Here is a 25,263-nt window from a genome sequence, read left to right as displayed (position 1 = left end):
CCCACCCTTTGGAACTCCCTCCCCACCGAGCTCCGACTAGAACCTTCACTTAATCAATTCAAAAAAGGAATCAAGACCTGGTTATTTAAACAGGCCTATCCCAACGCCTCTCAACCCTAGCATTTGACTTCTCCTCAACACTCATTATTTCCCTCTCCCTAGTACAGTGTCCCCCCGCCCCCCTACACACCCTCCCTCCCTCACCACCCCATCCATTTTATGGCTTCCTGATATTCAGTCACCACCTTCCTGATATTCAGTCACTCCTTCCCATCGCCACCACCTGCCCCCTTGTACAGTTCCTACCCCACCCCGCCTCCCCTATGCGCTTCATCCCCCGCCCCGCGCTACCCCCCACTCTGTCGCCTCTTGTATATAATTAATTTATGTCCAACCTGGTTAACCACATGTAATCTCATTTAATAACTGTGGCGCCCGTTGGCTCTACAGTAAAGTTGTCACCTTTTAACTTCCTATCCTTCCTCCATCTATCATTGTAATTTCCTTTCTCAGTTGTCTGTAAACCGACATGATGTTTTTTTTTTACGAATGCCGGTATATAAAAGTTATAAATAAAATAAAAAATAAAAAATAAAGTGCCGAAGACAAGGTAAGGCGTACATCTTTACTTGGTCTCCGAGGGAGTGTGGATTAACTGGGCCTGCCTACTAGGCCGCCCGCCTGGGGGGTCGCCATTTTTTGCCTGCCTACTTCTCCTTTCTAATTAAGTGCTTTTTGCTTGCTGAACGCATGTTGTTAGCGCACGTTGTTAGCGCACGCGATAGGCGCATGTTGTGAATGCCCGCAATAGACGCAAGTTTTTGGCTTCAAAGTCCTGAATCTGCACTTCCAGTTCCGGGCCTTACCCTTCGGGTTAGCCACCGCTCCGCAGATCTTTACCAAGGTAACAGTTGTAGTGGCAGCGGCACTCAGGAAGGAAGGAATCCTCGTCCATCCCTACCTGGACGATTGGCTGATCAGGGCAAAGTCACTGGAAGAGAGTCACCGGGCAACCAACAGAGTTATAGCTCTTCTGGAAAGCCTAGGATGGGTAGTCAACATAAAGAAGAGTTCCCTACAGCCATCCCAATTGCTGGAATACCTAGGGGTCCAATTCGACACCCAGGAAGACAAGGTCAGCCTGACCTCCAAGAGAAAGTCAAAACTCCGGACTCATCTGCAGGTCTTGCTGAGCGCCAGCCGGCCCACAGCTCGAGATTATCTCCAAGTCCTCGACCTCATGGCATCCACCCTGGAGGTGGTGCCATGGGCGCGAGCTCATATGAGACCATTGCAACGCGCCCTTCTATCTCGATGGAGTCCACGATCACAGGACTACACCATACACCTGCCTCTACCAGCCAGAGTGCGGAATCAGCTGCGCTGGTGGTTATGGCCCGGCCACTTGAGCCGGGGGTCAAGAATGTCCTCCCCACCCTGGATTCTGCTCACCACAGATGCCAGCCTGAACGGATGGGGAGCGCACTGCGAGGAGCTCAACTCCCAAGGACGGTGGACCAGAGAAGAGTCAAGATGGAATATCAACCGACTAGAGGCACGGGCAGTCAGGCTGGCGTGCCTGCGATTTGCCCACAGACTTCGCGACAGAGCGGTCAGAGTGATGTCAGACAACGCCACCACAGTGGCATACATCAATCGACAGGGCGGCACCAGAAGCCAACAGGTGTCCCTAGAAATAACTCCCCTGATGATTTGGGCAGAGGCCAATCTTCAGGACATCTCTGCCGTACACATCGCCGGGAAGGACAACACTGCTGCAGACTTCCTCAGCAGAGAAAGCCTAAACCCGGGAGAATGGCAGCTGTCACCCACAACCTTTCAGATAATTGTGGATCACTGGGGGACGCCAGCCATGGACCTATTAGCAGACAGGTCCAATGCTCAAGTTCCCAGATATTTCAGCTGCAGGCGGGATCCTCGAGCTCAGGGGATCGATGCCCTGGTACAGCCGTGGCCCAGGGGATCCTACTATATGCATTTCCTCCTTGGCCCCTGTTGGGCGCCATTGTTCACAGGATTCAGCGACACAGAGGTCTAGTTCTTCTAGTGGCACCGGACTGGCCAAGAAGACCCTGGTACGCAGACATGAGAAGACTACTGGCAGGGAATCCTCTACCTCTGTCTCCATACCGGGACCTGCTACAGCAAGGCCCCATCCTCCACGAGGATCCAGCTCAATTCTCTCTTACGGTCTGGCCATTGAGAGGGCTAGACTGAAGAAAAGAGGATACTCAGAGCTGGTGATAGATACACTCCTCCGAGCACGCAAGTTCTCCACATCGCTAACATATATCAGGATCTGGAGAATCTTTGAAGCCTGGTGCGATTCTCACGGCACCAATTCGCATACCGCACAGATTCCTATCATTTTGGACTTCCTACAAGATGGACTTCAGAAGGGTCTCTCCCTCAGCTCCATCAAGGTACAGGTAGCAGCGCTGTCTTGCTACGGTCCCAGACGTGACGGCAAATCCATTGCCCAGCACCCAGACGTTTCACGCTTCCTGAAAGGAGTTAAACACATTCGCCCGCCACTGAAGTGGCCAGTGCCCTTGTGGAACCTTAACCTGGTATTGGAATTTCTAGCGGGAACGGCCTTCAGGCCCCTTCGAGGCCTGTCTCTCTGTTTGTTAACCTTGAAGATGGTGTTCTTGCTGGCTGTATGTTCAGCATGCCGTATCTCAGAGCTACAAGCACTATCCTGTCGTGATCCATTTCTTAGAATCACTCCAGAGGCTATCCATCTTCGTACAGTTCCTTCCTTTTTACCCAAAGTGGTCTCCCACTTTCACCTCAACCAAACCATATCCTTGCCTACCACGGAAGGTTTGAAGAAATCGGAAGAAGGTCGAATAATACGTCATCTCGACATCGGCAGACTGCTGTCCAGATATCTGGAAATGTCAGAAGCAGTACGAAAGACGGACCACCTGTTCGTCCTGCACAGCGGGAAGAAGCAAGGGGAAGCGGCCTCACGGCCGACCATCGCCCGCTGGATTAAAGAAGTTATCAAGGCAGCCTACGTAGAGGCTGGAAAACCACCACCTCTACAGGTCAAGGCTCATTCTACCAGAGCACAATCAGCCTCTTGGGCAGAAGCTAAGCTGCTGTCGCCAGCAGAGATATGCAAAGCGGCGACGTGGTCCTCCCGCCATACCTTCTCCAGATTCTACCATCTGGACGTTCAGGCCAGGGAGGACACAGCATTTGCGAGGGCAATCCTAAACGGTCCTCGGGCAGCCTCCCGCCCAGTCCAGGAGTAGCTTTTGTACATCACATTTGATTTGAGTCCATCTGCTACACGCTAGGAAATCTCCTTTTCCTTAGTGTATGCAGATGAACTCAGCATCCCGCCCGGCTGCCGGTATACATGGGGATTCGCTGACTCACGGTAAGCCATGTTTTGCTTATAATAGGGCTTCCACCCTGCCGGGTGTCGACGCCTTCCGGTTGAGAACACTGGCGGTCTCCAGCTACCATCAATTGGTCAGGGTAATCCTGTTGATTAATCAATCGGTCAGTACACATATGGCTATAACAGCTTTTGCAAGGAAGATTACTGAATTGCTGCACTTCCTGTGGGGGTATATGTACCCATGCTGACATCAGATCCGTCTCCAACTGCTAGCACGAGCACACTATACCCATTTGTTTTGAGTCCATCTGCATACACTAAGGAAAAGGAGATTACCAGGTAAGTAATCTTAACATTAATGGATTTCTCCTCCAAGAACTTATCCAAACCTTTTTTTAAATCCAGCTACACTAACTGTCCTAACCACATCCTCTGGCAACAAATTCCAGAGCTTTAATTGTGCATTAAGTGAAAAAGAATTTTCATAATAACATAAGAAATTGCCATACTGGGTCAGATCAAGGGTTCATTAAGCCCAGCATCTACTTGCTAACCTTCTAGTCCTTCTATTATCCAAAAGAGTAAATAAAAGTTTCACTGATTTTATAGAACTCTATCATGTCCCCCCTCAACCATCTCTTCTCTAGGCTGAACAGCCCTAACCTCTTTAGCCTTTCCTCATAGGGGAGCCATTCCACCCCCTTTATCATTTTGGTCACCCTTCTCCGTACCTTCTCCAGTGCAACCACTGTCGTTTTAGAGATACGACGACCAGAATTGTACAAAGCACTCAAGGTGCGGACTCAACTTGGAGCGATACAGAGGCATTATGACATTTTGCGTTTTATTCACCATTGGCTTCCTAATAATTCCTAACATTCTGTTTGCTCTTTTGACCACCATAGATCACTGAGCTGACAATTTAAATGTATTATCCACTAGAGATGTGAATCAGAACTGGAATCTGTTCTGATTCCGGTTCCGATTCACATCGTGTTTTTTTTTTCGTCCGGCCCGATCGCGGTTTTGTTTATCGGCTGCGCCCGGGTGGGGGAAGCTAAGGGATTAGTTTTAAAGGGTCGGGGTGGGTTTAGGGGTTATTTTTGTGTGCCGTTTTTCCCACCCTCCCCCAAAACGATAAGAGAACCCCCACGAACAATTTTGTGGGGATTTCCTATCGTTTTGGGGGAGCCCCCAATTTCTGACTATTCAGAAAATATCATACAATATTTTCAATCATCCGAAGTCCAATTCACATCCCTATTATCCACTATGATGGCTATATCTTTTTCTTGAATGATAGTGCCTAATGTGGAACTTAACATAGTTAACTACAGTATTGATTATTTTTCTCTATATACATCACCTTGTACTTGTCCGTATTAAATTTCATCTGCCATTTGTATGCCCAATCTTCCAATCTCACAAAGTGGATCTCCAATTTATCACATTTTGCTTGTGATTTAATACTGTGAATAATTTTGCATCATCTGCAAATTTGATTATCTCATTTGTCATATTCCTTTCCAGATCATTTACAAATATATTGAAAAGCACCTATCCAAGTAGAGATCCCTGAAGCACTCCACTATTTATCCTTTTCCGCTGAGGAAATTGACCATTTAATCCTACTGTTTCCTGTCTTTTAACCAACCTCCTATCCTATGAGTTTTTAGTTTTCTTGGAAGCCTCTCATGAGGGACTTTGTCGAATGCCTTCTGAAAATGCAAATACACTACATCTACCGGTTCATCTTTATCCCCAGATTTGTGAGGCAAGACTTCCCTTGAATAAATCCATGCTGTCTGTGTTTCGTTAAACCATTTCTTTCTATATGCTCTGTGATTTTGTTCTTAAAATAGTTTAACTATTTTTCCCAGCATTGAAGTCAGGCTCACCGGTCTATAGTTTCCCAGGTCACCCTGGAGCCCTTTTTAAATATTGGGGTTACATTGGCTACCCTCCAGTCTTCAGGTACAATGGATTATTTTAATGATAGGTTACAAATTTTAACATATATCTGAAATTCCATTTTTTAATTCCTTCAGAACCCTGGAGTGCATACCATCTCGTCCAGGTGATTTGCTATTCTTTATTTGTCTGGTCTACTACATCTTTCAAGTTCAGTGATTTGGTTCATTTAATCTGACTCATCACCCTTGAAAACCATCTCCAGAACCGATATTTCTCCAACCTTTGCAGCTGCAACATTTCATTTTTTTTCTATCTATTTTCCTCATTTCATCAAAGTTTCACTTTTGAAAATTGTGTTAGAGCTGTAGATTTACATATTCTCCCCCTTCTAGTTATTAGTTCAAGTTTGATCATGTTATGATCAGTATTGCAAGTGGACCCACCACCGTTACCTGTCTCACCAAATCCTGCATTCCACTAAGAATTAGATCTAAAATAGCTCCGTCTCTCATAGAAACATAGAAATGACGGCAGAAGAAGACCAAACGGCCCATCTAGTCTGCCCAGCAAGCTACGCACTTTATCCATTTTTTCCCCTTTTTTTTCTCTCCCACCTGTTACTATTGGCTTCCAGTACCCTCCAGCCCTAATTCCCCTCCACCCCACCACCAATTTAGAGAGCAGCGCCGTATCTGCATTCAAGTGAACGTCCAGCTCAATTAGGGGTAGCAACCGCTGTAACAAGCAGGCCACACCCTTACCCCATACTCTTACCCACCCCTGTTTTTATTTATTTATTTTTTGAGATAGCAGCCCTCCATCCTTCCGCTCCGTGAAGGTGGAACACCAACTACTGGCCACTGGCATCCCGCTCCGTGAATGCCTCTGTGGCTACTGCCGCTCCGTGCAGTGTTTGAATGCCTCTGTGGCTACTGCCGCTCCGTGCAGTGTTTGAATGCCTCCTCCTTATTCACGCCCTCTAGACTTGATGGATCCACAGTGTTTATCCCATGCCCTTTTGAAGTCGTTCACAGTTTTAGACTTCACCACTTCCTCCGGAAGGGCATTCCAGGCCCATCTAGTCTGCCCAGCAAGCTACGCAATTTATCCATTTTTTTCCCCTTTTTTTTCTCTTCCACCTGTTACTATTGGCTTCCAGTACCCTCCAGCCCTAATTCCCCTCCACCCCACCACCAATTTAGAGAGCAGCGCCGTAACTGCATTCAAGTGAACGTCCAGCTCAATTAGGGGTAGCAACCGCTGTAACAAGCAGGCCACACCCTTACCCCATACTCTTACCCACCCCTGTTTTTATTTTTTTATGTTTTGAGATAGCAGCCCTCCATCCTTCCGCTCTGTGAAGGTGGAACACCAACTACTGGCCACTGGCATCCCGCTCCGTGAATGCCTCTGTGGCTACTGCCGCTCCGTGCAGTGTTTGAATGCCTCCTCTTTATTCACGCCCTCTAGACTTGATGGATCCACAGTTTTTATCCCACGCCCCTTTGAAGTCGTTCACAGTTTTAGACTTCACCACTTCCTCCGGAATGGCATTCCAGGCATCCACCACCCTTTCCGTGAAGAAATACTTCCTGACATTGGTTCTTAGTCTTCCTCCCTGGAGCCTCAGCTCGTGACCTCTGGTTCTGCTGATTTTTTTCCGATGGAAAAGGTTTGTCGTTGTCTTTGGATCATTAAAGTTTTTCAAGTATCTGAAAGTCTGAATCATATCACCCCTGCTCCTCCTTTCCTCCAGGGAGTACATATTTAGATTGTTCAATCTCTCCTCGTATGTCATCCGATGAAGACCCTCCACCTTCCTGGTCGCTCTTCTCTGTACCGCTTCCATCTTGTCCTTGTCTCTTTGTAGATACGGTCTCCAGAACTGAACACAGTACTCCAGGTGAGGCCTCACCAATGACCTGTACAAGGGGATAATCACTTCCATTTTCTTACTCGATATTCCTCTCTCTATGCAGCCCAGCATTCTTCTGGCTTTTGCTATCGCCTTGTCGCATTGTTTCACAGACTTCATATCATTAGACACTATCACCCCAAGGTCTCTCTCCTGCTCCATGCACATCAGTCCTTCTCCCCCTAGCGAATATAGTTCATTCGGATTTCCACTCCCCATATGCATGACTCTGCACTTCTTGGCATTGAATCTCAGCTGCCATATCTTCGACCACTCTTCCAGCTTCCTTAAATCCCGTCTCATTCTCTCCACTCCTTCTGGCGTGTCCACTCTGTTGCAGATCTTAGTGTCATCCGCAAAAAGACAAACCTTACCTTCTATCCCGTCCGCAATGTCGCTCAAAAATATATTGAACAGGACCGGTCCCAACACCGATCCTTGTGGTACATCACTTAAATCCTTCCTCTCTTCAGAGAGAGCTCCATTTACCATCACACATTGTCTTCTGTCCGTCAACCAGTTTGCAATCCAGGTCACCACCTCGGCACTCACTCCTAAGCTTCTCATTTTATTCACCAGTCTCCTGTGCGGGACAGTATCAAAAGCTTTGCTGAAATCCAAGTAGATGACATCGAGCGCTCTTCCTTGATCCAATTCCTTGGTTACCCAGTCAAAAAAGTCAATCAGATTTGTCTGACAGGATCTTCCCCTGGTGAATCCATGCTGCCTCTGGTCCAGCAATTCTCCCGACTGTAGATAGTTCACTATTCTCTCTTTCAACAGTGTCTCCATTACTTTTCCCACCACCGAAGTGAGGCTAACCTGTCTGTAGTTACCAGCCTCCTCTTTGTGCTTCCTGAATCAAATCGCTTCATGAAGCAGTCATTTATTCTATCCAAGAGCTTTATGTCTCTAGCATGTCCTGATGTTACATTTACCCACTTAATATTAGGGTAATTGAAATCTCCCATTATTACTGCACTGCCAAATTGATTAGTTATCCTAATTTCTCTTAGCAGTTCATTGTCTGTCTCATCATTTTGGCCAGGTAAGCGATAGTATACTCTTATCACTATACACTTTCCCAACAAACATGGGATTTCTACCCATATAGATTCTACTGTGCATTTAGTTTCTTGTAGGACCTTATGACCTCCCGGGCATAAAGCACCACACCCCCACCAAGTTGATCCTCCCTGTCATTGCTGTATTTGTACCCTGATATGGCACTGTCCCATTAGTTATCCTCCTTCTACCAGGTGTCTGAGATGCCAATTATGTCTATCTCATTCACTACCATACCTTCTAATTCTCCCATCTTCCTACTTAGACTTCTGGCATGGGCATACAGACATTTCAAAGTGTATTTTTTGTTTGTATTAACAACCTACTTTTCAGTTGATAGGGATAATTTGGAATCCTTTAACTCAGGTGATTCTTTACTTATAGGCACATAGGTTCCAATAAAAGCAAAAGTACTCTATTTGTTGGGATGCCCTAACTCTCCTGTTTCATTAGTATCCTTCGAAGATACCTTCCTCTGAATTATGCACTGCTGAGTGACTGTGTGCTTCCCCTTTGTTCTAGTTTTAAAGCTGACATGTTTTTAAAAGAAAGATGAGTTGCATTTGTTTTTTTTTTGGCAAGTTAAGTTGTATAATTTGACCAGGTGAACTCTTTGTTCCCAGGAATTAGACAGATCCATTATAAAACAAGCCTGAGTGTCTCTGGATATTTATTTTATTTATATTCTGCTTTTCAGCACTTCAAAACAGATTGTATTCAGGTACTGTATTATATTCCCTATCCCCAGAGGGCTTACAATCTAAGTACCTGATTCACTAAGGGCTTTTCCCATGGACACAAAATGGGAGAAATGCCTTAATGAATCTGGCCCTAAGTTTGTACCTGAGGCACCGGAAGGTAAAGTGACTTACCCAAAGTCAACAAGGAGCAGCAGTGGAATTTGAACCCAGTTTCCCTGGTTCATAGCCCTTTGCTCTAACCACTCCAGACTGTAGGAACTACCAGGTGAAACCCTTATTGAAGGATGCCTCTGTATCAATAAGTCATATAAGAAAGTTCCTAGAAATCCTATCTTTTCTCCAAGCATGCTTAACTAGTACCATCTCTGCTTTGTATGTGGAGATAACGTAAAATGGCACTGCAGGATTGCAAACTAAAAAAACAAACAAACAAGGACTCAAAAAATACCATGCTCTACCAGTGTAACCACAGGCTCCTGCCCGCAATGGAAAAATAGACGTTCTGAACCACTCAGAAACAAACACTCTCCTGACATTGCCAGTGTTTCGGCACCTCTATGCCTGCTTCAGGGGAACTTTAACAGTCTTTCAACCTGGTTCTGAATGGCTCACAAAATTTTCAGTTTTTGAAATATTGGGAGAGTGTTTGTTTCTAGTGGTTGAGCACTTCTGTTTTTGAGTTGGCACTTGAGAGGATAACCATTATTAAGTCAATTTTAGTGTTTGATAAAATTATTAGATAGCAATACCCTAAAATATAGAGCTATAAAGATTATATAGAAAAATATTTTTTATAAAAAAAAAATCTTTCAGGGTTTAGTAATTTGATACTCGGAAAAGGTATATGAGGTGAATTAAGTGATCAACTGTATGATTCTGGTTGTGGCCCATTGCGGGCAAGAGCCTGTGGATTAAACTGGTAGAGCTTGACATGATCTGCTACTTTTTTCCCATATGGTATTTTTGAGAGTCCTTGTTTTTTTAGTTTGGAGTTAATATTTACAGGATTTGTTTGATCAATTTTTTTGGTTTAATCTACTGCAAGATTCCATTCATATCTTGACAAAACACTACAGAGGGAAAAATGGGCTACAACTGTTGTGGTGTTTGAGAGATTTCTGGTTGGTTATCTACCATGGCAGTGACAACTCGGTTGCAAACTTTTTGTACTGCTTAGAATGGTGGTACGCCCAGAAAAATATGTAAACGTTTTTAAATAAAATAGATACTTTCTCCAAATGGCTATGAATTCCACTTATGAGATATTGTTCTGCTACATCCCATAGGCCATGTCCACTGAAGAGTGTAATAGAATGGGACTTTCTCACTCCTACAAGAATCTGGTCAAAACCTCCCATGAATGTTTTGTGCATGCTGCATGTACATATGAAACTTGTTGGTCTATAACAGTATACAGGAACTGCTGGTCTGTGTAGCAATAAAATTAATATGATTAAGAATACTGTTGAGATACAAATTTTATATTGTGAGTTGCTAGAAAAATGCTCAGGTTAGGAAGGAAAGGCTACTACAGGTGAAAAAGGTAGAATAGGAAGTAATATGCAGTTAGAAGCTACTAGTCCCTATGACAGTTCCTGAGCAGTAATGCCCACAGTTCCTGAGCAGTAATGCCCACAGATCCTGAATGCTATAGGAATTAATAGAATAGAAAATGAATATTGAGTAAAATTACCATTAGCAACTTACACTGTATGAACGGTTAACAAATAAAAACAAACAAAAAAAGTCAAGTATGATCATATTCTTTTCTTCAGGTCAGAATTCAAATGAATAAAAGATGTGGAATATGTGGAATGCAAAGTTCAGTGTAGTTCTTAGTTTTTTTTCTAAGCTGTTGGCTGTTCTTGCAGTGAAGTCAGAACTTTTATGGACAGAGAAATTTAATTATGCTCTGCCATCTAAATGTGTCCCTCCTTCCAAAAGGAGTTAATACATTAGTAGGGCAATGGATCTCTTCTGTACCTAAATATGGATACTTGGTGGACTTCAGTTACAGTGTATCATTCTACTGCATTTACTGGTGTTATACCTTATAAGTCCAAAAGTGAAATAACTTTACCATTAGCTACCTACTGCTGTGTAATTGCAGATCTTGCCTTTGTTAGTCACCAACACACCCCAAAAGCAGATAAATTTTGCTGCATCTGTTAAATATTTTCAAACGTTCCTTACTCTTGACATAGGTAGGTGCCATTTGGCACAGTTTGCTCAACTTTGCCCATACTCCAACAAAGATCTCTGTATTGTAAATACTGTTACTCTCTGTATGATTAGTCTTAAAGGGCAAAGATTGAAAACATGATCTTTGCACTGCATGCTAAAAGCCAAAGATTAAACATTTAGGTATTGGACTATGAAAAACCTGATTATATTTAATGGTAGTATTGGTTATATTTTTTTAGGCTCACTGTATGAGACAGTCTTCCAATTTATATGTATGTTGGAATCGGTACACATTTTCCACAACATTAGTGTGTCTGGTTTCTGTTTATAGCATTTAATGTAAATATAATTTTCCAGGTTCTCCTGTGTGTTTCTTATTCTTTCTTTCATTAAAGATGGATAAAACAAGTTAATAGGTTAGCTAGTATTTGGCACACCACAATATAGTCACTGTCTCTCTTCTTTCATCATACAACCTGCTTTTCAAGTTCTTTTGTCTATCCAGTTTGTTGCCAAATGCAGTGAGATGAACATGGGACTGGTGCAAGAGTATTTGGTGCCCTCAACTTACCTGTTGGTGGCAACTCCAGCACAGCGCTCCCTCTTTATCAATAGAAGTGGCTCCAACACTGTGCTCCTTTATTTGGCAATGTTAGCTCTAACACAGCACCCCTCTAGACCTCATGATGGCAGGATTTTGCTGCCTTCCAAAATTCTGGTGCTCTAGGCGACTGCCTAGTTTGCCTAATGAAAGCATTGGCCCTGGATGGACATAAACAAGGAGATATGTTATCTCTCATGGGGTAAATTTTCAGAAGCTTAGTTGGAAGCCATACGTGGAAGATAAGGAGTTACATGACTAGATCCAAGGAAAACACTACATTAGGTTTCAGCCTCTAATATTTGTGTAAGTTCATAACACACAGATTTGACTGTATGAGAAAGAGGCTTTCTGGGGAAATCATGTGATATGAGTAGGGTAGGTAGCTTAAAACCTTGCTCTGAGGGCCCATTCTCCTTTCCATGTTCATCTGCGCTGTAAACAATGAATCCAGAAAAGTTCTTTGAATAGAGATAACCTGTTTAAAGCTGTCCAAACAATTTTGTGAGGGGGAGAAAAGGAAACGTTATGTCTAGGAAGATGGTTAAATGAGAGAGAGGAAAAATAAGATGAAACCTGTTGAATATAAAATGGCAGAAGGGGAAGGAGAGAACGCTTGCCCCAGTAAGTGAAATAATGGTGAAAGAAGTAGCAGAGGCAGTGGCCAAAATAACAAATTTGACTATTTAAAGTAAAATTGATGCAGTAGATCAAAATTCAAAGAATTTGGGAAAAAGCTTGCTGAAACTAATGCATGAGTTTCGGGCCTGGAGGATGACTCATACAGCTACAGAATCACTGAAGGTGAAGATTGTTCCTCCTGGAATGAGTCTCTGAATGTGGGTTTACCTGAAACTCTAGCTGATGCAGTGCCTCCTTGATTTCTTGAGTCTTTAACCATGGAGCTGAAACTTGAAGATCATTATCACTACCTGCAGATTGAGAGCTCATGTCCTGGGGATAGGACAGTAGAACTCTGGAAGACTAAGAATAGTAATTACTAAAGTTCTAAATTTTGCTGATACAGTTGCGATCTTAAAAGATTTTTGGAAGGCACAAAATATGTCTTATCGGGGAGCAGAAAGTATTTGGATTACAGGACTGTTCAGTGAGCATTGCATAAAAAGTGAATGAATTTTCAACAGTCTGTTTGCAAAAAGAATTTGTTTCACTTTGCAATATGTGGCAAAGCAGAAGGAACACCACAAGGGAAGTCTGTTCGTTTTTTGATTCATCTGCTGCTACAAAGGAGTTAATTTACACCTTGACTTTGATTAAATTATTTGGAACAATAGCTCTTGTGAGTAACCATGTCAGACTGTATCAAAATTCTTGCTGTATGAACTGTGACGGAAAACGTATTTGTGGTTTTGGATATGGCTGGAGATCTTAAGGCTGATATTTTTGGTCATATATAAAGTGGTCATATAATGTACTTTAATAAGAGAAGTCAAAATGATACAGATGTTTAGAGGAGAGGTCCTGTGTGCTTCCTGAACGTTTGAAAACATCTAACACAGGGAATTTTGGAAGAACAAGAAAAATGATCAGAATATTCTGAATTTTTCTACAAAGATGTGACTTTTCCAACTTATTTTTATTCTTTGTCCTATGAGGATTAAGAGGCATCTTGGAAAACTGGATATTTCATATGAGGATATGATTTTATTCTTGTGTAAAAATTCATACTATAATGCGCCTGACTGATTATTCGTTTTACATAGTAGTGTGGTTACTGCTGGAAACCACAAAGCTTTTTGAACTAGCAAAGTTGCCATGTATTTTGCTTTGACCTACTAACAGAAAATAAAAGAATGGTAGTGAAAGGAGAGGTTTGTATCTGTGCCTTTCTAACCTTAGAGAAACAATTTAGTCTATGACAAAATGAACTATTGATGGAATGGTTGTTGATGGTAAACTGTGGAACATGCTTTGATTGAAGGCCAAGTAATTTTTGCTTCCTCCTTGAATATAATAGTTAAAAAAAAACAAAAACCTGAATTGATCTTTAAACAAGTTTCAGTTACATTTTTTTTTTTTTTGTATTTTATCTGATGTGAATTTCTGAGGGGGGGGATTGGAAGGGTTAGGGTCTCTATGCATACTCTTTCTAAGTGAAGATAATATCTGTTGAAAGAAGGGGTGGAAGGAGGAGGTAAGGGGAGGGTGGATATATGAAAGTTTCTTTAAAAAAAATACTTAGATGGAAGAAGGCAAAATTAAATTGGAGAAAGGTGGTTTAAAAAATGTTCACTAGCAAAAGGTGTGTAGAATGGGGGGATCTGATCACTCTTGTTAGAATTATTCCCTATGTTGATAAATATTCTTTATTGTTACGTATGCCATGATTGGTGGTAAAATGGAATGTTTCAGGAACTGGATCATCTATCAGCATTTTAAGGTTTTGCACATTTTGAATAGACATGCAGGGACTGCGATGCTCTAGGAAACACATCTAAGTGATAGAGATCATTTTAAAATTAGACAGTGGGTGGGGGAGGAGTTTTTGCTTCTTTGCACAGAAAATGGGGGGAATTATTTTATTTCAGAAAAAGCTATATTTTGAGAGCAAAAAGAATGCCCTTTAGGATCTTTCATTATTTAATTGTGGAAAGGAGTTGTATGGGACATCAGTAACTTTATGCAATGCATATGTTCCTAATAACTACAACCATGTCATCTTTAGTGACTAGGCTGGTGAAATATATTGGTCTACACTGTTGACTGGGGGAGGGTGATTTCAGTTGTTTTCATGACCCGCCCAAATGGATAACTCTGAGAATTCCAAATGAAAAGATAAACCTAACTCCTATTTGTGTAATTTATTAGACTTAGATACATGGAGGACATTAAACCTAAAGAATAAGACTGCATATATAGTCTAGGGCTCACGGGAGTTAATCACGTATTGATTATTCATTTCTAGGAATACGTTTTATATGATAGCTGAATCAATGGTTGAGCCTATGGAGATCTCTGATCATATTATGATAATGGGTACATCTAGAACAATTTTATTTTAGGTGGAGTAGTAGCCATTGGAAATACCCAACATAACTTTAAGGATAAAACATTTAAAGAATATTGAGGTTAAAGTGGAAGGATTTTCAGGGTTTTGATAAACAACATGAGGAGTCCCAATTTTATATTGGGAAAATAGCCAAAGTAGTTATCAGAGGAGAAATAAGCTCTTGCAAAATTAAAAGGAAGAGACATAGCCAGAGGAATTTTGAAGCTGGAATGACAAATGGAGAGAGAGAAATGAGTCTATTGATCTCTCCATTTCTATTAGAGACAACTGTGCCTAGTTTTACCAAAGTATATTATAACATGAGCATATCACTTACGCATATATTATAAAATATGTATGTTTTACCCCATACCATATGTGCATATGTAGGCCATTTCGCAAAAACATGTACTGTATTGAAACCATGTATTTCAATGCATTGAACATGCATATTTTACCCACTTATTTAAAAAAATATACTTGTGTATATTTTGCATATGAACGTAAATCAGAACTTAGTCATGCATGTCCTGATTTATGTGCGTAAGTCGGCCAATTTAAAACACTGAGGGAATTAACTAGTTTACCAATTAGTCCACCAATTAGTCCAGCCTTCTCCAGGTCATTAAGACCTTCCTGGTTCTTCGGCCTGAATTCCCCTTCAGTCTACCCAGTCCCCCAACCTAATCAGTACTACACAATAAAAACATTTAATAGCACTTATACTAGATAATTAGCAGGTGTGTAAATATACACCTTTTTTAAAAAGCAGCCTACATACGTAAGTGTTGGCCTCTTCCCAGAACACCCCTAGACCTTCCCTTTTTTAACACACATATATGTGTGCATTAAAGTTGAAATCATTTTTAATATTATAAAATACGGAGTACTTGAGTAGGGCTACTTATGTGTGTATATGCTAACTTTTACACTTGTAACATTTTGAAAATTTATATTTAAACTTGTATCTAAGGCAATGGAGGGCAAAAGGACTTGCTCAAGATCACAAGGAGTGGGATTCGAACCATTTTAATATTTATTTTTTAATTGTAAATTTATTTTATTCCAAGGATTTATTATTTGCATTCTGACCATAGTATTCAGAGCGAGGTACAGGGTTATCTGGTGGTGTACAATACTGTATGTATAAGGGTTACATTAAATACAGTGTTACAATTACATTTAAAACATTTATAATTACATTTAAGACAGCATATGGTAAAGTATAGAATGTGCAGTTTTTAGGACTGTTACATTTATTTATTTATTTAACATCTTTTCTATACCGTCGTTCAGTAGATTATCGTCACAACGGTTTACATAGAGGCACATATAGTAAATTGTACATACATCTGTTCCTATTATTAGTAATGGAGGTGCCTGATAAGCTCGGTAACATAGTTTCATAATAATGGCTATATGTTCAGTGTTGTCTAATCTGACCTGTGACTGCAATAAAGACTGTTAGATATATATTCATTCAATTAAGAGGTGCAATAAACAAACCATGACGTACATACATATAATATGCTAGTGCTGTGTAAAGATTTTGTGTGTACAGCTTTCAGCGTTTTTCTCTCTCGCTCTCTTTGTCAACAATATATGGTACTATGTGATGCAGGTTATACACAGTCAAGTAGCATGTGGCTAAATACAGTATATAGTGTCCCAGAATAAGTATTATGGACAGTTGAGAAAGTAGGCTTGGTTAACAATCCAATTTTTAGAAAATCAGTATATTAATTGCTCATATGACCCCTATTAGGAGATCATTTCAGAGCCTGGGGAGGAACAAGGAGAAGATATTTGCTGGTTTGGGTTAGCCTGGAGTCTTTTGGAGCAGGGAAATGCAAAGATCCCTGGTTTCGGAACTAAGCCTGCAGGGGGCATCTAGGCAAGCAGGCATTCTCTTAGATAAGTAAGACCTAGTCCTTTTTGTGATTTGAATGTTATACATAGGGCTTTGAATTGGGCCTAGTATGAAGTTGACATTAAGTGAAGGTCTGGAAATAAAGGAGTAATTTGTTTCCTGTAATTGGATCCAGATAACATTCAGGTGGCAGCATTCTGCACAAGTGGTAGGTGTTGAAGGAATTTTTATGAGAGGCCAACGTAGAATGTGTCACTGTAATTCAGCCAGGAAACTAAGAATGCACAAGTTAGGGTCATCTGTTGGTCTTTCTCTAGGTATGGCTTTATCTGCCTGAGATGTCTGAAGTGGTAGTAGGAGTTCCTGGCAATTATGGATATTTGAGAGTCCAGATTTAGACTAGAGTCAGATGGCATCCAATCTGTGGACTTCCGGTTTTATTAAGGGGTGTCATTGAGCATCAGTTTGAGGTTGTCTAGTGGAGCAGGGGAAGTGTCAAAGACTAGTAGTTCTGCTTAGTTTGTTGGAAGAGGCCCACTTCCAATTTTCTGTGAGCAGAGGTTTGTTTTGTGCCTTGCTATGTCTCTGTGAGAACCCATTGGGGCTGATGCAGTACAGTGCACTCAGCTGAGCACACTATATAACCCGCAGTCGGACACAGGTTAAATAGGCACTAATCCAACCCCTAATGCAATAGGGGAATTAGCGCCTATTTAACGCGCGTCTGACATGGAGTGAATGAGAGAGCGCTCATCACATGCAAATGCATGTGAATGAGGCTATTACTCATTCACTCCAATTCAAAAAAATTAATATGCGTCTCAGATGCACATTTATCGCTCAGCTATTAATGTCTGCCTGGAGCAGGCGTTAATAGCTGTGTGCATTGAAAAAAAGTACAGAAAAGCAGAAAAAACTGCTTTTCTGTATTTCTTTAAAAGTTAAAAAAAAAAAGAAAAAAAACCCCCTCAGCCGGCTGCATTGAAAACTGACGCCGATATGCTCAGCGTCTGTTTTCATAACCAGCTGGCTGCATTATGAAAACAGACGCCAATAAACTCTGCGTCTGTTTTCATAACCGGCGGACTGCAGTTATGAAAACTGACGCAGAGTTTATCGGCATCTGTGTTCATAACCGGCAGACCACCGATAACCGTAGGGGTCACGTTAGCAAGGAGGTGATAGAAAGCGACCCTAGCGCCTCTGTGCTAGCGCGACCCACTAATTTGTTTATAGCATGGCACCCCCCCTTGCCTGCTTTCCACATTTATTATAGCATCGGCTCCATTGAGAGGACGACCTGAATATCATTAGCATAGGCAAAGTATTAGAACCAACAAGGACTGAACTACATAGTCTGGGTAAACAAGCATGGGGGTAGCTTTCTTTTTGTGGCAGTTACTACCCTATACCAGTTAAGCCTGATGCTTCACTTTGAATCCATATACAGCGTTGCTTTCTGCTTCAACGGCAAGAGGAAATGTGGAAAAGAGGATTTACATTCAAACAACATCCATCAAGGCATTGATCTGTGCAGTCTGGGTAAACAAGCATCGGGGTAACTTGTTGGATGCGGCGGTTACTACCCTTAACCATTAAGTCTTATGCTCACCTTTGATGCATAGAGTAATGTTGGAGTTGCATCAATGGCAGGGAGTGGCAGGAAATTTAAATCAAACAGTTACCAACAAAGGCCCTGAACTTGGTGGTTGGTGAAACAGATGAGTATGGGAAAATAAGTGTGGGAGCTTGCTGGGCAGACTGGATGGGCCGATCGGACTTTTTCTGCCGTCATTTCTGTGTTTCAAAGTTTTCTGATCTCATCCATTAAGGGTTTGAAGTGGATTTTTAACAGGGTTGGGGAGAGGATTTATCCCTGTGGGACACTGCATGGTAGGGGTTTTGGTGGATGAGCAGTAGTTGCCCATGATGACTTGTACTCTTCCTGTTATATAAGATCAGAATTATTTTAGGGCCAAGCCTATGAAGATATTGTCTATGTGGATGTCTTGGTCAGTGGTGTTAAAGACTGCCGAGAAGTCAAGTAGGATTAAGGCAGCACTTCTGCATCTGAGGCTCTGAGAAAGATGTCTGGTAGAGCTAAGAGCACTGTTTTGGTGCTATGGCCATACCTAAGCCTGATTGGAAATTGTCCAGGGAGTTCCTTTCTTCAGGTAATGTCTGGAATTGCAGTGCTGCGTTTTTGGCTGTCAGAGGGGTGTTGAAGATGGGCCTATAGTTGTCCAGAGTCTTGGGGTCAAGGAAGAGTTTCTTGAGGAGGTGACAAAAAGGTGCATTGTTTAACATGGCAGGCATGGCTCTGTAGTTTAAGGAGTGGATTACTTATTGGGTGATGCAGCCAGAAAGGCTCTGTTTTGCTGCTTTGGTATGTTTGTCAGGGCAGAACTCCAGTGAAATGGAGGCAGAGTTGATATCAGAGAAGATGGAACTGAGAATGGGTGGGTTGGTCATTGAGAGTGGTATGAGGAGTGACATTGGTGATTTTAAGGGATGATTCGCCTGGTGACTTTGCAGTTGAAATGTCTAGGTCTAGGTGGAGCTTCAGGATCCTGTCTTTGAATTGGCAGGCAGAACTTCTGCAGTCTTTAGGGAAGAGTGGTGGGCTGTCATGCTTGGCATCCAGTTGAAGGATATCCTTGTGGATCCTGAGCAGTTATTTTTGTGCTGTTCTCAGCGTTTGGAATTAGTGATGATAAGCTTTTTTTTGGCAAGGATGACAGCTCTGTGTTGGTTCATTTTAGCTTTTCTGATTCAGACCTGGATTTAAGTCAGTCTTTGAAGGTGTCATCTTTCCAGTTGTAAGGCATGAAGATTGGTGGGGAACTATGGCAGGGTTTTATGTTCCTTTGGAGCATGAGATCTCGTTGGGGATAATATATCTAATGTTCTAGAAAGTTCTATGTTCCAGAGATATACCTTGTCATTTGCTGTGGGTTGAGATGATGATGGTGAGTTTGAGGTAGAGATTCTCTAGGAGAAGTTCTTGGGTTACCCTTTGGGATCCTGCCAGGTACTTGTGACCTGGATTGGCCACGGTTGGAAAAAGGATACTGGGCTTGATGGACCTTTGGTCTGACCCAGTATGGCAGATCTTATGTTAGAATTTTGGGGTTTTGTGGCAGGTCGAGGCAGATGATGGTGCTCTAGCGGGAGGATGAGAGTTAGTGTCACTAGGTGGTAGTCTGAACATGAGAGTGATTTAATATAAATATTGCAGTCAATGCTGTGGAGGAGGGAAGTTGAATGCAGAAAGAAGAGGTCAAGGAGTTCTGGTTTTGTATGTGGGCGTGTTTACATGCTGGGTAAATCCAATCATACCTTCAAAGAAGTCTCTTCAGGTCTGTAGATAGTGGCATCCACATAAAGGTTGAAGTTACCAAGAAGAACTGAGGAGAGGTGATTAAGTGGCAGAGGTTTATTTGAGGTCACATATGTTATCAATTGAGTTGGTGGGTGAACAGTTGATTAGGAGGAAGGCAAGTTTCTTCTTGGAATTTGACACAGCTAGTAAGTTTTCACAAAGTGGTATTTGTGGGATGGTGGAGCTTGTGAGTCTCGTGTTGCAGAAGAAAATAGCAATGTCTCTTCCCTCCCCTGATCCAACCTGGCATGCTGCTTCTGCTGTGAAATGGGATCAGTAAGATGGGGGACAGAGCAACTTTGCGAGGTCGGGTTTCAATGAGGAGTAAGAAGTCTGGGGATTCTTCAAATAGTAGGTCTAAAATTCTGGATATCTTTTTATTGACTGATCTGGTGTTCAGAAGGAGAATTTTGAAGTGTTTGGTGCTGGTTAACTGCATTGGGTGGTCTTTTGATGGATCAGGAAAGTAGAATATAAACTCAAAATTAGAATACAAGTAGTCACAGTTTTTAAAAAAGAAGTAATTTGTGTTTGAGGCTTTGTAAGTTGCTTAAGGAAGAAAAGGTTTTAAAAACATTTTAATACAAGTTGCAAATTAATGCTAACCAAGATTTAAAATGTTGCTGTTTGCTTTGAGAACTGTCCATTTAAAATGGATATTTTAAAACCACAAAATAAACATATTTCATATTTGTCTAGTTCTCATATTCAGGAAGGATTCTTCTCATTGCTTTTATGCCTGAAAAATGGTGAAAAAAATATTTGCAGTGAGAACTTACACATTTAAATCACTCAATGTTTTTCACTAAAGATCTGTGTAATGAGTACACAATGGATAAAACCCTCAGAGGCCAATTGAAACCTTTTAAGCAGCCACATATTGACTCATTCACTAGAAAAGGCCATCTCATTCTGCTTCTTAGTAACTAAAGGTGCTTGTATGCTCATCTGAGTCATTGCCATTCTGATATAATTAAATTATGATGGCAATTTGGGCAGATGAAGAAGAGTGCCTCAAGGAAAGAGATTTTTGAAAATTGGGTATGACTGTAAAAGGCATGCACATTTGATTCCAAGCAGATTTTGAAATGTAAAAAATAAAATACTTTTGTACAAAAGAGATTAAACACCTAAGGAAGATAAACTGAAGGAGGAAAATAGCAAGTCAATATTTGAAGAAATTTTAGATATTAACAGCCCTGCAGGTTTAATATACAAAGAACCTGGATTTTAAAACATTTTTCCAATAAGTATAAAATGGGAGAAAATACAAATCAGACAGGGTAGAATTCTAGCAGATATAATTAGTGGTGGATAACATATCATCTCTATAGGTTGTGATATGTTTTCTTGAATCAGTATAGAAAAATAATGTGCATATATTTTGGACACACAAACGCAGATGCAAAAAGGGGTTGAATTGTGCTAGTTGTGTTTCAAACTTATCAGGAGCACCAGTCATCAATAGAGGTACAGGAATGTAGGTAGATGTGATTTTCCTGGAAGGGTAGAGTGGGAGAAAGGCATGGCACTGGGAGAAAAAGAACATTTTTTTTAAACAAAGATAGATGCTATCCTAGGGACTGAGGCTACAGTCACAAAAAATATGGCAAGAATCGTACATTACCACTGATCCTACCACAATCCTCATGATTTTACTATATAAATTTCAAAGCTTATTTAACTCTTTATAAGCGTGACATTTAATTGAAAGTACTCCTGGCATACTAACAGCCAAAGTGACAACTTCAGGCACACAGGGGATCCATTTGCATAGATGTATAAAGACTTTGGTGTTATAAAAGCAAAATTTGCTCAACTGTAATTATGCAGAAAAATATGTGCACTTATATTGGACTCATTCATGGTAATGGACACAAAAAGGGATTGAATTAACACAAGTTTGAAACTTGAGCTGTAGAACAAATATATTAGACCAATATAAAAAGATTTTGTGTTATGAGGTTTTGAGATCACGTAGGGGAGTTGAGGTACCTAGAAAGCATATATATTAGAATTATTTTTTTTATTGGTTCAAAGCAAAGTATCACAGTTTACAAAGATTCCTCTAAATTGGGGCTCAGAGACCTTTTGGTATGAGTACAATGACTTTCTAAATTTGAAACCTTTGGGGTAGATTTTCAGAGCCCTGCTCGCCTAAATCCGCCCAAAACCGGGCGGATTTAGGCGAGCAGGGCCCTGCGCGCCGGGAAGCCTATTTTACATAGTCCTCCCGGCGCGCGCAGAGCCCCGGGACTCGCGTACGTCCCGGGGTTCTCGGAGGGGGGCGTGTCGGGGGCGTGTCGGGGGGGCGGGCCCGGTCGTCGCGGCGTTCCGGGGGCGTGTCGGCAGCGTTTTGGGGGGCGGGTACGGGGCGTGGCTACGGCCCGGGGGCGTGGCCGCGCCCTCCGTACCCGCCCCCAGGTCGTGGCCCGGCGCGCAGCAGGCCCGCTGGCGCGCGGGGATTTACGTCTCCCTCCGGGAGGCGTAAATCCCCCGACAAAGGTAAGGGGGGGGTCTAGACAGGGCCGGGCGGGTGGGTTAGGTAGGGGAAGGGAGGGGAAGGTGAGGGGAGGGCAAAGGAAAGTTCCCTCCAAGGCCGCTCCGATTTCGGAGCGGCCTTGGAGGGAACGGGGGGAGGCAGCGCGGCTCGGCGCGCGCAGGCTATACAAAATCGATAGCCTTGCGCGCGCCGATCCAGGATTTTAGGGGTAGATTTTAAAAGAAGCGCGATCAGCCTACTTTTGCTTGCGCATCAGACTCAAGCAAAAGTACGCTGGATTTTAGTAGATACGCGCGGAGCCGCGCGTATCCACTAAAATCCTGGATCGGCGCGCGCAAGGCTATCGATTTTGTATAGCCTGCGCGCGCCGAGCCGCGCTGCCTCCCCCCGTTCCCTCCAAGGCCGCTCCGAAATCGGAGCGGCCTCGGAGGGAACTTTCCTTTGCCCTCCCCTCACCTTACCCTCCCTTCCCCTACCTAACCCACCCACCCGACCCTGTCTACACCCCCCCTTACCTTTGTCGGGGGATTTACGCCTCCCGGAGGGAGACGTAAATCCCCGCGCGCCAGCGGGCCTGCAGCGCGCCGGGCCGCGACCTGGGGGCGGGTACGGAGGGCGCGGCCACGCCCCCGGGCCGTAGCCACGCCCCGTACCCGCCCCCAAAACGCTGCCGACACGCCCCCGCAACGCCGCGTGCTCCGGCCCCGCCCCCCGACACGCCCCCCTCCGAGAACCCCGGGACGTACGCGAGTCCCGGGGCTCTGCGCGCGCCGGGAGGCCTATGTAAAATAGGCTTCCCGGCGCGCAGGGCCCTGCTCGTGTAAATCCGCCCGGTTTTGGGCGGATTTACGCGAGCAGGGCTCTGAAAATCCGCCCCTTAGTGGATACGCGCGGCTCCGCGCGTATCTACTAAAATCCAGCGTACTTTTGCTTGAGTCTGATGCGCAAGCAAAAGTAGGCTGATCGCGCTTCTTTTAAAATCTACCCCTTTATGTTGTGTGTATGTGTTGTTTATTTTTTTACTGAAAAATTCAATGTTATAGTAATTGGTACTTTTGTGTCTATTGGATTTTCATCTGTATAACTGGATGTTCAAGACTTTGTTTGGTCTTATTGAGTCATATGGCTATATGTTGATATGTACACAAACGCATCCATCCCCACACCCAGCTCTCTACCCATGTATTTGAATGTTTTGAAAACTCACCATTGTCTGATTGAAATGTGAAAGTGAACATTTTCTCTTTGCAGCAGCATGAAAAAGAAGTACTAGAAACAGCTGATTTCATTCCTCTCCAGCTTCAAAAACTAAAGGTAACACTAAGAATTACTTTCTGGCAAATGCACAAAGAGTACCTCAGGATTATCATCTATAGTATTTAAAGTAATTGTGTTTTTACTTATTTATGCTGTTATGTTGTTTTTTGGTTGGCTCCATTTGCCCTAAAGAAAAACAAAAAAAAAATGCATCCCCAAGTATTAGTCCAGTTAATTATTTTTAAAAACTTGCATGATTTGCAATAATATATTAGTTATGACCTTTTCCTTACAGATTGATTTAAAAACTGTTGAACAGCAATGACTGGATAATATCTCTATTTGAGTAACAGAGATACTATCTGGACACTGTTGTAAAACACCATTTTCAAACTAATTTTCTATCTCTAGGAAGACTTGAGTTCTGTTATATTTATGCTACTGTGTTTTATATTGCTAGTGATAACTTGAAATTTGATGCAGAATTTGCTTCAAAGTATTATTGGATACCCTTCTATAGGAAATGTTTTTCCATCTTGTAAGCATAGTAACACTCACTTGCTGTATGATCAGATGCACAGCAAAGGTTAGTGTATAGGAAGCAGGATTCAACAGCAGGGGCTTTTCATTTCTAAAATTTAATTTTCTACTGCACCACGTGAGGTGAGTCTTAAGGTAAGTGCCATGAGACCTGTGACATCCGTATAACTCATACCATGACATTGGACCCATGCAGCAGATGATGCTGGCTTGACAAGCCAAGGGGAGGAGTGAGAGAGAAAGATAGAAGAACCAGTAATTGGTGGGATGGCGAGAAATTCTGTGATTCTGTTGCTGCTGGAATCTGGGCTAGGAGATTGCTATCTAGATACAAGACATGGATCTGCTCTGCCTATGCCTAGCAATGTCTGGGAAAAGTTTGAAATTATGTAATTAGATTATTGCCGAAAAAAGAAATAGTCTGTAAAGCTTAGAAACACTGTAATATTGTGCTAATAATTCTGTCACAAAATATTAGTTCAGTTCTGATTTACCATTTTGCTGAGCTTTTATCATGCAAAGTACACCTGGATGTATTTTAGAGCATCAGGATTATAATGAAATCATGATCATATGGAGTTTGGATAGCAACACTTCAGTATTTTAAGCACCATGATTTCATCATAGTAACATAGTAAATGATAGCAGAAAAAGACTGCCATTCAAAATGCCCAGTTATTCTGTCCACACTGCTAATGTTAGAACCTAGCTGCCAACCACAGAATTTGATCACCTACAATATTTCTTCTTATATGGGTCAATATTTTTCCCTCCTTGCTTTGTACTCTACCATCTTCAACTGAAAAGCATACAAGATCCCCACTATTTCCCTCTAATATCCACCTTTCTTATACTTAAAAAGATTCTATAATAACATAGTAAATGATGACACATAAAGGCCAAAATGGAACATCCAGTCTGCCCAGCAAGGTTTTTAGGATTGGA

At 42.3% G+C, this 25,263-nt stretch overlaps 1 protein-coding gene across 12 annotated transcripts in view; it reads left to right on the top strand.

Annotated features, from left to right (window-relative positions):
- Positions 1-25,263, top strand: part of ZBTB20 (zinc finger and BTB domain containing 20) — a 1,517,062-nt gene that overhangs the window by 382,835 nt on the left and 1,108,964 nt on the right. For all 12 annotated transcript variants that reach the window (XR_003852820.1, XM_029578313.1, XM_029578309.1 and 9 more), the window contains one exon: positions 23,773-23,835. The gene's annotated coding sequence lies outside the window, so the exon portion shown is untranslated. The remainder of the gene's footprint in view (positions 1-23,772; positions 23,836-25,263) is intronic.

The sequence above is a fragment of the Rhinatrema bivittatum genome, chromosome 15 (genome assembly GCF_901001135.1).
Source record: "Rhinatrema bivittatum chromosome 15, aRhiBiv1.1, whole genome shotgun sequence".
Taxonomy (NCBI): domain Eukaryota; kingdom Metazoa; phylum Chordata; class Amphibia; order Gymnophiona; family Rhinatrematidae; genus Rhinatrema; species Rhinatrema bivittatum.
Note: the sequence above shows the minus strand (reverse complement) of the source record. Positions and strands in the feature narration are given on the sequence as shown.